This window comes from Rhinatrema bivittatum, chromosome 1 (assembly GCF_901001135.1).
Source record: "Rhinatrema bivittatum chromosome 1, aRhiBiv1.1, whole genome shotgun sequence".
In the NCBI taxonomy this organism is placed as follows: domain Eukaryota; kingdom Metazoa; phylum Chordata; class Amphibia; order Gymnophiona; family Rhinatrematidae; genus Rhinatrema; species Rhinatrema bivittatum.
The window spans coordinates 80,484,392-80,496,414 of NC_042615.1; the positions used below are offsets into that span (position 1 = coordinate 80,484,392).

Genomic DNA, 12,023 nt, shown 5'->3' on the forward strand with positions numbered 1-12,023 from the left:
ATTTTTCAAAACTCTGCAGTAATTATGTGGCAAATGTGCATAATTTTGCATCCGCCTGCGATTTAAATAATGCTGGAAAAACGGCAATACCACCTTGAAAGAGGCAAGCATCGGATCACGATCTATACCAATCATAAAAACCTACAGTATCTACAACAAGTGCAACAGCTAAATCCCAGACAGGTCTCTCTTTTTCAAATCGATTAGACTTCGAGCTGTGCTACCGACTGGCAGGTAAAAACCAGAGCGCAGGTGCCCTCTTGCGGTCCTGCTAGGCAGAAGATACCCCAGAGATCCCTCGATACATTATAGACCCAGTGAGGGTTATCGTCGCTGCTGCCACACCCTGGGCAGACCGTAGTACCCAAGTGGCTGCACAAAAATGACTGAAATGGGCTCACAACTCACGCATCCGTGAATCAACCGCAGCCGTGAATTCCTCCCTTGTCACTTCTGGTGACCTCAAGTAAGAAGTGACCTAAAAAAAGAATGTGGAATCCTGTCCTGCTTGCACGCAACACAGGACCACTTGAGCCCAACTTTGGGGGCTGTTGTAGCCATTGCCAGACCTGAGGATCTCTCACAGCCTGGAAAAATTACGGACCCAAGGAGAACGCCTGGCAACCCACAACAACTTTCAAGATCCCCTGTTGGTTAGAGAGTTTCATTGTCGCTTTCCCCAGAAGCCAAAGCCCAGGACTTTAAGGAGAGGGATTAAGGCGGGTACTGTTGTTTGGCAGCTGGCAGTATGCCTCCGCAAACCGGTGAACTCACCCCGATGCCGCCGGCACCCGGGCCCCTCCGCCGCAGCAGACGTCACCAGAACCATCGCCTCCAGCTCTCTGCATAGGCGCATGCACGCCCGGTGTCTCGATCCTTAAAGGGCCTGTAGCAGAAAACTGCTACAGCGTCCAGAAAGGACCTCACCATCTTCAGCCCTATAAAACGGTCCAGCTAATGACCCTACCTACCTTCAGCAACAGGTCCTCCCTACCTAATGTGGTGCATGTTGCTATTCATCCAGACTTGCCTAGTCCTTCCAGCCTGCCCCATACAGCCTTGCCTTGTCTGTCCAGTCTGCACTGCCTCGTCTCTCCAGCTTGCCCTGCCACATCCTTGTCTCCTCTTCAGATTGACCACTGGATATTACCCCTTGCCTGGATACCAACTACTCTATGTTGCCTACCACTGACCCCTTGAATGGACATTGAACTTGCTTGCTTGCTGCCTGCCTCTGACCCTTGCCTGGTACTGGATTACCGTATATCCTGTTCTCTGAGAGACTCTCGCCTAAGTCCTGCCAGCCCCTGGATCCCAAGGGCTCAACCTGTGGGGAAAGGAGTTGGTAAAAGGTGACGCTCTAAACCAGTCTCCCAAAAGAGAGCCTCTGCCAATTATCAGTGAGGGCCTACAGGGCTCGCCCCATAGGTTGCATTAACCTCACCCAGCAGCAAGGGTCCACCTTGCTTACATATTTGTTTAGGTATCTCAAGTCAAGAATGGGCCACAGTCCCCCCATTTTCTTGGGTATAAGGAATTGAACCCCAGGGCATGTTGAAACAGTGGAACTTGTTCTATCATTCGTTGTTGGAGAAGCGATTGGACGTCCAGTTGAATGCAGGAAATGAGATGGATCCGGATGGAATACTAAATAATGCTGGAGGCCAAGAGAAATACAACCAGTACCCAGACTGCACAATTTGAAGGAACCAGGGATCCCTGGGGATCTCATGCCACTTCTACATCATATGTTGGATTCTTCCCACTACTGGGAGAGTTGGAAACTAATTATTTGGAGGAATCAAAAACTAGGCCCTGGTTTGGGTTAGGCCTATTGTGCAGGTTTCTGTTGCCGGCACTCCTTTTGAGGATGTCTGGCCAGAAGTGGCTGCTGACGCTGGGCAGAAAGGGTGTGGTAGATTGTATTGTGGAAAAAACTGGTAAGGCTTAATAAGGAAGCAGGGTCGCTGAATGGAGAGAAATGAGGTCTTGCTGTGGAGGGCTGTTCAGGAGCTGAGAGCAACTGCACCACTACATTCTGGTCCTGAATCTGCGCAACCATCTCACTGAAAAAGAGAGACTGTTGTCCAAGTAGGGGATTGGAGGCTATGCTGGTAGAGTATCCATCTGAACCTAAAGGTACAGGGTTGCTTAGCCAGGACTCAAATGATGAAGAGGGTAAACCATGAGGGGCATCTGGTTGAATCAAAGAAGGAGCCACTTGGTTTAATACCTCCAATCTGGTCAAATCCGCTGCAATAGATGATGAAGTACCCCTGAGCAAAGTTTCTAATAATGAATGCCCCCAGTAGGTGATATTGAGACTCCAGTCTGCAGTAACGCTATAGCAAGAGTAGAGAGGAGAGGTTGGAACATTCCTTCCATCTTCTTGGACAGAGATAAAGAAACTCTGCAACAAGTCTGTGATTTGGTAGAGCAAATGATGTGTCTTCTGGCCTGGCATAGGTGTTGGAACATCCTCTTCTGAAACCAGGATAGGCTCCTGCATAAGGACAAGTGACCTATTAGAAGTGAGTGGTACTATAGAAGTCACTAGGTTTCAGTCTCCAGGCAAAGCCCGTTCGCCACAAGTCTAAGTAGGATAAGTGCCCTGGTTATTGGTGGCAGCAGGGGCAACCTGACCTCTTCCACCAATCTAGGACAGGCTGTATAGAGCTGTGGTGGCAAAGTAATGTAATAAATCAAAATCTGAGGTGGATGCATCAATGTCTTCAATGGAGTAGAATGTTTGGACATCTTGAATATCTTGGCATGCTGATAGGTCTATGGAGATGCATTTCGAGTCCAGAGCAGGCTGACGATATTGTGCCAGTTGCATCAAAGCTGCACCATTAGTTATTCCACTGTGCATCGCAAGATCATGTATGGAAGCTGCAGGCTTGTGTGGCGTTGGAGCATCGATCGAGTGCACCAGTACATCAAATGCATTGGTGTATGGTGCACATCGAGTATCATGCATTGAGTGCCTCAATTTGTCATGTGCCGCTGGTATCTGTGGAAGTTGTGTCAGGCAAGTTGATTTACAGTGAACACATTGACTGAGCCGGTGCCAATGCATTGCACTTACAATGCTTAGATTTCTTCAACATAGGCTGCAATGGTTCCAGTGATTGATGCCGCTTCGTTTTTGATGCAAGGAGGCTGGCAGAACTTGACCCCACGGCTTCAGCCTAGTGGATGGGAGAGTTTTTGAGGAGCTCCCACTCAGCTCCTTCCCCAAGGAGGCAGACGTCTGCACTGCGGGATAAGGATCTACTGCGACTCTGGAGATATTTACAGAATTCCTCAATTTCAAGAGCCCTAGACCTCTGCGAGTGTGGGGACATCCATCCACAGGCATAGCAGTTCTTCTGGTCATGATCCAAACCAAGGCATCAATAACAATTCTTGACTGTCAGTGAGGCATATAATCTTGCCACAGATACAACTCTTAAAACCGCTCACCATGGTTGATTTCTTCACCTACCCGGACATGGTAGAAGAGAAGGCCACACTTCATCGTTGAGGGTTTTTTTTTTCCCAATATTACTGAAAAGTGCTGTTGTGGGTCTGCATGGGCATCAAGGCAACTTAAGAAGAAGAAACTGAGGTGTATAAAAAAAAAAACAAAAAAACACTCAAAAGGCAACACCCCTGAGTACTCCCACACATGCTAAGTAGAGCTCAAAGCTCTACTAGCTTGAAGAGATTAGTCCGATCAGTGCCGCAGGATGTCGTCATTCATATGTAAAGGCTAATTGATCCTACTTATTGACAGAAAAAGGGGTTCTCAGAGAAGGGAAATGAAGGAATGTTAAGGCAAGAGGGGTAAAGGACTATGGGATGGAGGAGGACAGAGGCACGGAGGAAAGAGGGGATGGGGAAACCAGGGAGGGTAAAGAAAGGAGGGAAAAGGGGGATCAGGAATGGTAAGGATGATCAGAGATGGGGAGGTGGAAGAGAAGGAGGAGGAAAGATTGTGGATGGGAAGGAGAATAGGAGGTCCTGAGATCTAAGGAGGGGTCTGGGACGGGACACTTCCCTCGATTCTTTATGGATCTCATTCCCCTCCCACCCATATCTTATGACCCCCTTCTCTTCCTCCTCTATCCCCAAGATCTGGGGGAGGGAAGGGGACTGACTGACTCACCTAATCACACACACTTCGTCTCTCCAATCCCTCCATCACACACCCATCTCCCAGCCACTTTCCAATAGCCAATAACTATTGCAACCACTTTCTCGTCCCTTAACTGCTAGCCTCTCCATCACCTTTCCATTATTCCTCCTCCCATTTCAATAAGTATCTCCCTTATTCCCCCATTTCACACTTCTCCCCTTTATTTTCCCCATCATATTTCACACAACCTCTCCCTCCTTAACCCTTTCCCATGGCCAACCTCTCTTATTCCCTTGACCCCCTGCCAGCACAGTGCTCATCAGGCTGCACAGAGGTGGTGGTGAATGGCAGTGTTCTCTTCTGCTGGCCAGGCCCAACTGCAGCTTTCAATCACAGTTGAAGAGTGACCTACAGTTGAAAGCAGCATTCAGGTCAGCTACCAGGTACTTGTTGCCTGGATTGGCCACTGTTGGAAACAGGATGCGGAGCTTTATGGACCCCTTGGTCTGACTCAGTATGGCAATTTCTTATGTTCTTATGCCTGGTCCTGATATAAAAAGGACCGTACTAGGCTTAAAATTCCAGCATGCCTTCTGCTGAAGTGAGTCTATCCAGTCTCCAATGAAATGAATTCTTTGAGACGGGATCAAGTTGGACTTGGAGACATTGACCAGGAAACTCAGGGACTGGAAAAGACTGATGATTGTTCTGAGGGAATCTAGGACTCCTGTCAGAGATGGATCCATCACCAACCAATTGTCCAGGTACAGAAACACGCAGACTCCCTACCGAGAAAGTTGTACAGCTATGACTACTAGACACTTGGTGAATACTTTCAGGGACCCAGAGAAGGCAAAAGGAAGCACCTTGTGCTTGTAGTACATTTCTTCACCTCGAGCCTGAGGAACTTCTGATAGGTGGGATGTGCACATAAGCATCTTTCAGGTTCAGAGTACACATCCCATCCCATAGCTGAATAAAGGGAAGAATTGTCTGAACAGAGTACATCTTGAACCTCTCTCGAACCTACAGTTCATTCAATCTCTGCAAGTCCAAGATAGGCCTTAATCCCTGCAACTGCTTGAGGATTAGAAAATACTGAGAATAGAATCCCTGGCTACATTCTTATGAAGTTACAAGCTTGATCATCTTCTACTGAAGGAGAGATACCACTTCCAGCTGCAACTGAGCAGACTGGGAAGGGTCAGAATTGAAGACTGATATCTGTCAGTTTGAAAGAGAGCAATAGAAGTCAGAAATTATGGTACTTCAAAGCTCTGACCATCTGCAAGTCCCTGCCCACTTCTCATTTCAGAACCAGACCATTCACGCCAAGGTTTTGGGCTCCTACCCGCTGGCACCTTCCTCAGGATCTCCATTTTCTAGACATGGGACTGCTGTGCCCTCAGGGATATCTGACTACAGATGTAGCAGTTGGAGAAGTCATGATCCAGACACAGGCAGAGATAGCAAATATGCATTTTATTTTTGTGATATATATACACAGTCCACAAGTACAGGCCTTAAAACAGTTGATCTTAGAGCTCTTGGTCTTTTCTATACTTTTTTTTTTTTTAAGAATTGAAAGGTTTTGTTGAGGGGCTGCCAAGGCAATGGCAAAAACAGATAGATTCAACAAGGCAGTTAAGGGGAAAAAAAAATCTAGAAATTGAGAGACCGAGATGCATCAGTGCAGTAGCTTGGACGAAGACAAGAGGGGCTCATGAGGGCAGCGTGCGCACGTGAACTCCCATGCATTTTCAGTAAATCCTAATGAGCTCTGACAACTGGTCACATATACATTATGGCTGATTTGTGTCTGTTTGCTGATGGAGAACATTGAAAATAAAGAAGCTGACCACATAACCTGAAAAGTCACCTTGGTTAAGGTTCCCTACTTGTGCCACCCTTTTCTGTATCTGAATTATGAGGTCTCTCATGAGCACCTCAGGTGAATTATTCTGATGAAGAGACTGAACACCTGCAATGCAACAGTCCCTCAGTCCCTTTATGGAATGCACTCCTGATGGGCAAACAGAAAAAGTATCCTGGCTGCCATGTTAGTCCACAGAAGTAAGGACCAACAAACAAGATGCATGCAAGATCTTTTCACTGGACGAACTCATATATCCACAACTGGCTTTCAAAGGACAGATGCTTCCTTCCTCAGGTCAGCAAGTTAACAGCAAAGTTATATTGGATTTAAATAGCACGGAATCATGAGTTTGCCTACACATGTTGGGAAGTTGCAGGTTACATTAGAATTTCAGCTCAGTAAAGGGTCAGAGAGAGGAGACAAGGACAGTAGCACTTTACAGTTTCAGGGACCTATATCTGTCTGGTAATGGGTGGGAAAGCCAATGTCCTAATATGTTTGTTCCAGAGTATTTGATTTTTATTTGAATGTATATTCCTCCTTCCTATATCAAATTCAAACCAGAGAACAAATACAAATTTAATAAAATCTGTCACTGATCCACAATTCTGTAATACATAACATGTCAGATAAGTTATCTTAATTTTCAATGTTTTGGGTTTTTGTCTAATTTTAAAATGGCAAAAAAACATTATGAAAGGTTTTAAAAAGTAAATAAAATTTGTAGAGTATGCGCCAGTATAGGATTAGCTCTGCTCATGCTACAATGCTGAGAGGAAGCAAGAGGCAGGAACACAGCTAGGTTGACCATATCTGCTTGTTCTGTTTCCAGCACTAACCAGGGAGCACTGGTTCCACAAATCCAGGCCTGAAGGCAGACCTATCTGACTGCCCAGTAATAAAGGCAGAGATTTGGCATTTGTGGCTGTTTGAAAGAAGGGTGGATTCTTTAATTCTGGTCAGGTTTAGAAAGCTGGTTGGCCAATTGTTACTTAATAATTGGAACCAGGCCATAATATTGAAACATTAGCCTTACAAGCTAACCATGATATATGGAAGCAGTCTGAAAGCTCCCTGTAACCGCCAGATCCGGGAGGCTGACACAATATCCCTCAATACGAGTACCTCAGGTTCCACTCTTATCCCCTGGTGCCGTGGCGAGTTGGGCGCTGACATTCCGTCGCAGACGCTTGCCTCCGTTGTCCACCCGCTGCCATCTTCTCAACTCCGGCTTCTCACGCGTCTTCAATGGCGGAGGTACGGTGACCTGAAAGCCTGCGTTGTTCAAGATGGCCGCCGCGTCTGTTACATTTAGGGCCTTGGAGGTGGCTCCTTCGATAGTGATGGCAATCCCTTGCGGGAATAGCCAGCGATAGCGGAGGTTCTCTCGCCTCAGCACCGTAGTAACTGGCTGAAAGTCCTGTCTGTGTTTGAGGGTGGCTGAAGAGATATCCGCGAAAACCGCCACCGAATGCGAGTCCCACTCCCAATTTTGCCGCTTTCTTGCTGCTGCCAAGATTTTCTCCTTGATGGGAAAGCGAAGAAAGCAGGCCACGATGTCGCGTGGCTGGTTTCCGGATCGCGGACCAAGCGTGCGGTGGGCCCTCTCGAGCTCTATAACGGCTTGTGGATCAGCAGCATCGCCGTGCGACAAGAAGAATTTGCCCAGGGACTGTACCACCTCAGTGCAATCCGCATACTGCTCAGTCTCCGGGACTCCTCGGAATCGCAGGTTGCACCTGCGACTCCTGTTCTCCAGGTCTTCCAACTTTGCTGAGAGGTCAGTACAGTTTTGGGAAAGGTTAGCCTCAGGTTCTTGTATCCTATCAAGCCGCACAGCGTGGCCCTCCAAGCGGATGTCGCACTCGTCCACACGGCGCCCAATGTCCGCCATGTCTTCCCGTATCTCTGTCATTCTGTCCATCAACTCTCGTTTATTAGTTTTCATATCACGGCGAAGGTCTTGAAACCACTGACGGAATTCATCTCGCGTGGGAAGATCGGAACCTGGTGTAATGTGTTCCGTGCTCGAGTCATCCCCCTCCTCGGGATCAGGTGAGATCATCTCGGCCTCGGAGGCCTCTGCTGCCGGCCCCTCGTTGTCTTTCCCCTTCGCGTAGGAGAATCGCCGCAGATCTGTTCCCTTTCTTTTGGTTGTCATGACGAGGGAATGGTTAGTCGTCGGAGCAGCTATATTAAGGTCGCCTTAAATCGGATGGAGGCCGATTCTCGTCTCTGATAGCGCTAGGCTGGCCGGAGCTGCGGAGTCAAGCTGCCATTAGGGCTCGTGACGTCACCGTCTCCTCGGCCAATTGTTACTAGCGGCTAGATTCACTATTGCCACCTTCTGGAAATCCAGTCCTCTGCTGGATTACTAGCAGAATCAGGCTCATGAGGTGGCCGACATAGAAAGGCCGCACTATGATTTGGATAATGAGAATGTGTACAGCCGTAGTCTGTTAATAAACAATGTACAGTTTATTAGCTTCGCTTTGTGTTTTAATCTCTGTAAATACCTGCACATACCTATGTCGGATTCAGTTGTTTTTCTGCAACTGTATGACATATTGAGATTACTTGAATTTTTTTTTTTTTGTACATGCTGGAGGGGAAAAAATTGTTAAATAAACAGTTATTTAAAAAAGTAAATAAAAGACCTTGAAACTAATCTTCATATTAATTTAATCCAATATAAAGATATTATCAACCATTTGTTGACCTTTATTTCTAAGCTATTTGTAAAAAATTTTAAATTGTTCCCAAGGAGAGTCTGAGTAATCATGCTCCATAAAATCAATTACCTCACATGCAGCAGGTCAGACTGGTACATATGGGTTATGATGTCATAGATGACATCAAACACAATCAGACACTGTTCTTTATAAGGTAAAGCAGAGTTGCTTACCTGTAACAGGTGTTCTCTTAGGACAGCAGGATATTAGTCCTCACACAGGGGGACACCATCAGATGGAGCCCAGCATGGAAAACTTCTGTCAAAGTTTCTAGAACTTTGACTGGCACACTGAGCATGCCCAGCATGCCACTATCCGTGTGGCCACACGGGGTCCCCCTTCAGTCTCATTACAGAGAATTACAAAAATGAAAATGACAACCTAACATGAAACCCAGCTTTGTGGGGTGGCAGCCAGGATTTGAGAGGACTAAAATCCTGCTGTCCCAGGGGAACACCTGTTCTCCTAGGACAGCAACTCTGCTTTTTCTTAGGAGAAGCAGGATGGTAGTCCTCACACATGCGTGAATGCCTAGCTATAGGCTGTTTCCGGATGTAGTGGACCAACAGCACCAAACAGGTGACAACGGGCACAAAAACCTAGGTGCTGCTGGTTACGTAGGAAGACCGCCTCTACCTGAAAAACTGGGCTCTAGGCGGAAGACCCGAAAAAGGTTACAGAGGACAGACTGTCCAAAGCTACTATCCTGGCAGCAGTCTCTCTCCAAGCAATAGTGATCTGCGAACGTATGAAAAGAACTCCCTGTCGCAGCCCTGCAAATCTCCATCACAAGGACTGCTCGCAAGTTAGCCACCAAAGTTGCCATGGCCTGGACGGAGTGAGCCCTAACATGACCCGCAAGCTGCAAACCCGCTTGTGCATAGCAGAACGAGATGCAGTCCACTAGCCAGGCAGATAGTGTGGGCTTGGCCACAGCAACTCCCATCCTGTTCTTATCAAATGAAATGAACAGTTGTGTGGACTGTCCATGGCCTGCTGTTCTGTCAAGGCCCTCTTACAATCCAAAGTATGCAAGGCCTAGTTGCCTGGGTGCAAATGAGGTCTGGGAAGAAGATAGGCAGGACGACCGATACCACCTTAGGGTGAGTATGAATAACCACCCTATCATGGAAGAACTTCGTATAAGGTGGGTTCGTCACCAATGCTTGAAGTTCACTAACCAGACATGCAGAGGTGATTGCAACCAAGAATATGACCTTCCAGGTCAGATATTTCAGGTCACATATGTGCATAGGCTCAACAGGATCCTTCATGAGGTGGGCCAGGACCACATTAAGGTCCCAGGACACAGGCAGAGGACGCAGAGGGGACTTCAACTGAAGCAGACCACGCATGAACTGCCCAACCAAGGGTTGCACTGAGATGGGTGGTACCATTCACCCTGAGAAGGAAAGCCCCAGTGGCAGTGAGATGCACTCTGAGTTGGTCTTTAAACCTACTTCCGACAGGTGCAACTGATATTCCAGGAGTTTCAGGGTGGAGCACGTGAACAGGACCAACCGGTGCTGCTCACACCAGATGGCAAACCTCTTCCACTTCAGGCTGTATGACTTTCTAGTCGGCTTCCTGGAGGCAACCAGAACCCAGATATATCAGATAAAGGCAGGGGCTGCAAGAGTAGCCTTTCAATATCCAGGCCATCAGAGACAATGCCCTGAGGTTGGGATGATGCATCCTTCCCTGATCCTGCGTGACTAGGGTCGGGGAGGTGCCAAGATTGATCGGGTTCCGGACCAAGTAGTTCTATAGCAGTGGGAACCAAACCGCCGCAGCCAACAGGGGGCTATGAGGATCATAAGAACAAAAGAAATTGCCATGCTGGGTCAGACCAAGGGTCCATCAAGCCCAGCATCCTGTTTCCAACAGAGGCCAAACCAGGCCACAAGAACCTGGCAATTACCCAAACACTAAGAAGATCCCATGCTACTGATGCAATTAATAGCAGTGGCTATTCCCTAAGTAAACTTGATTAATAGCCGTTAAATGGACTTCTCCTCCAAGAACTTATCCAAACCTGTTTTGAACCCAGCTACACTAACTGCACTAACCACATCCTCTGGCAACAAATTCCAGAGCTTTATTGTGCGTTGAGTGAAAAAGATTTTTCTCCAATTAGTCTTAAATGTGCTACTTGCTAACTTCAAGGAATGCCCCCTAGTCCTTCTATTATTCGAAAGTGTAAATAACAGATTCACATCTACTCATTCAAGACCTCTCATGATCTTAAAGACCTCTATCATATCCGCCCTCAGCCATCTCTTCTCCAAGCTGAACAGCCCTAACCTCTTCAGCCTTTCCTCATAGGGGAGCTGTTCCATCCCCTTTAATCTTTTTGGTTGCCCTTCTCTGTAACTTCTCCATCGCAACTATATCTTTTTGAGATGCGGCGACCAGAATTGTACACAGTATTCAAGGTGCGGTCTCACCATGGAGCGATAGAGCCATTATGACATTTTCCGTTTTATTAACCATTCTCTTCCTAATCATTTCTAACATTGTTTGCTTTTTTGACTGCTGCAGCATACTGAGCCGACGATTTTAAAGTATTATCCACTATGATGTCTAGATCTTTTTCCTAGGTGGTAGCTCCTAATATGGAACCTAACATCGTGTAACTACAGCAAGGGTTATTTTCCCTAAATGCAACACCTTGCACTTGTCCACATTAAATTTCATCTGCCATTTGGATGCCCAATCTTCCAGTCTTGCAAGGTCCTCCTGCAATGTATCACAATCCGCTTGTGATTTAACTACTCTGAATAATTTTGTATCATCCGCAAATTTGATAACTTCGCTCGTCGTATTCCTTTCCAGATCATTTATATATATATTGAAAAGCACTGGTCCAAGTACAGATCCCTGAGGCACTCCACTGTTTACCCTTTTCCATTGAGAAAATTGATCATTTAATCCTACTCTCATGGTTCCCTTGTCCTGCCGGAGCGTCTGAATCACCAGCAGGAGCAGAGGATACGCATATAGAAGCCCCTTGCCCCAGTGGTGGGCAAAGGCATCCAAGGCTGGTTGGCTGTCCTCCCGGTAGAGGGAACAATAAGACACCACCTTGTTGTTGTAGGGGGAGGCAAACAGGTCCACATCTGGGGTGCACCACAGGCAGAAGATCATGTTCGCCACCACCGGGTCCAGAGACCACTTGTGGGGCCGAAAAGCCCGACTGAGGCGGTCGGCGACTACATTCTCTGTCCCCACTAGGTACACAGCTTGAAGAAACATGTTCTGAGAGCGGGCCCAGGACCAAATCTGAACTGCCTCC

General features: G+C 47.2%; 1 protein-coding gene across 4 annotated transcripts in view; it reads right to left on the bottom strand.

The window, feature by feature from the left end:
- TMEM192 (transmembrane protein 192) overlaps window positions 1–12,023 on the bottom strand; it is a 126,907-nt gene that overhangs the window by 88,789 nt on the left and 26,095 nt on the right. The gene's annotated exons all lie outside the window — the stretch shown is intronic.